Here is a 514-nt window from a genome sequence, read left to right on the forward strand (position 1 = left end):
TCTCTAACTTCATGGAACTTTGTGAAACTTTTAAAGTTAATGGAGTTAGCGACGATGCCATTAGATTGAGGTTGTTTCCATTCTCTCTCAGAGAACGAGCCAAGAGTTGGTTGAATTCTTTGCCACCGAATTCTATTGCTACATGGAATGATCTGGCAACAAAATTCTTGTCAAAGTTCTTTCCTCCAGCGAAGTCTGCAAAGCTAAGAGGAGAAATTAATAATTTTACGCCAACAAGATAATGAATCTCTCCATGAGGCTTGGGAGAGGTTTAAAGATCTGATCAGGAGGTGTCCCCATCATGGTATAGAGAAGTGGATGCTGGTTCACAACTTCTACAACGGGTTGGTTGGTAATACTAGAACTCTAATAGATGCGGCAAAGAATCGGCGGAGCTTTTATGAGAAAGAGTGCTAATGAGGCATATGATCTATTGGAGGAGATGGCTCTAAACAACCAGCAGTGGCCAACTGAAAGGAGTCAATCCAAGAAAGTAGCTGGTGTGTTAGAAGTC

The 514-nt window shown here is 41.6% G+C and overlaps 1 non-coding gene across 1 annotated transcript; it reads right to left on the minus strand.

Moving 5' to 3' along the window:
- Nucleotides 1–200: 200 nt before the first annotated feature.
- LOC115703299 (small nucleolar RNA R71) lies at nt 201–308 on the minus strand. The gene has a single exon (XR_004009075.2). It is a non-coding gene; the product is annotated as a small nucleolar RNA R71 (small nucleolar RNA).
- Between the last annotated feature and the right edge of the window lie 206 nt (nt 309–514).

This window comes from Cannabis sativa, chromosome 4, assembly GCF_029168945.1.
Source record: "Cannabis sativa cultivar Pink pepper isolate KNU-18-1 chromosome 4, ASM2916894v1, whole genome shotgun sequence".
In the NCBI taxonomy this organism is placed as follows: domain Eukaryota; kingdom Viridiplantae; phylum Streptophyta; class Magnoliopsida; order Rosales; family Cannabaceae; genus Cannabis; species Cannabis sativa.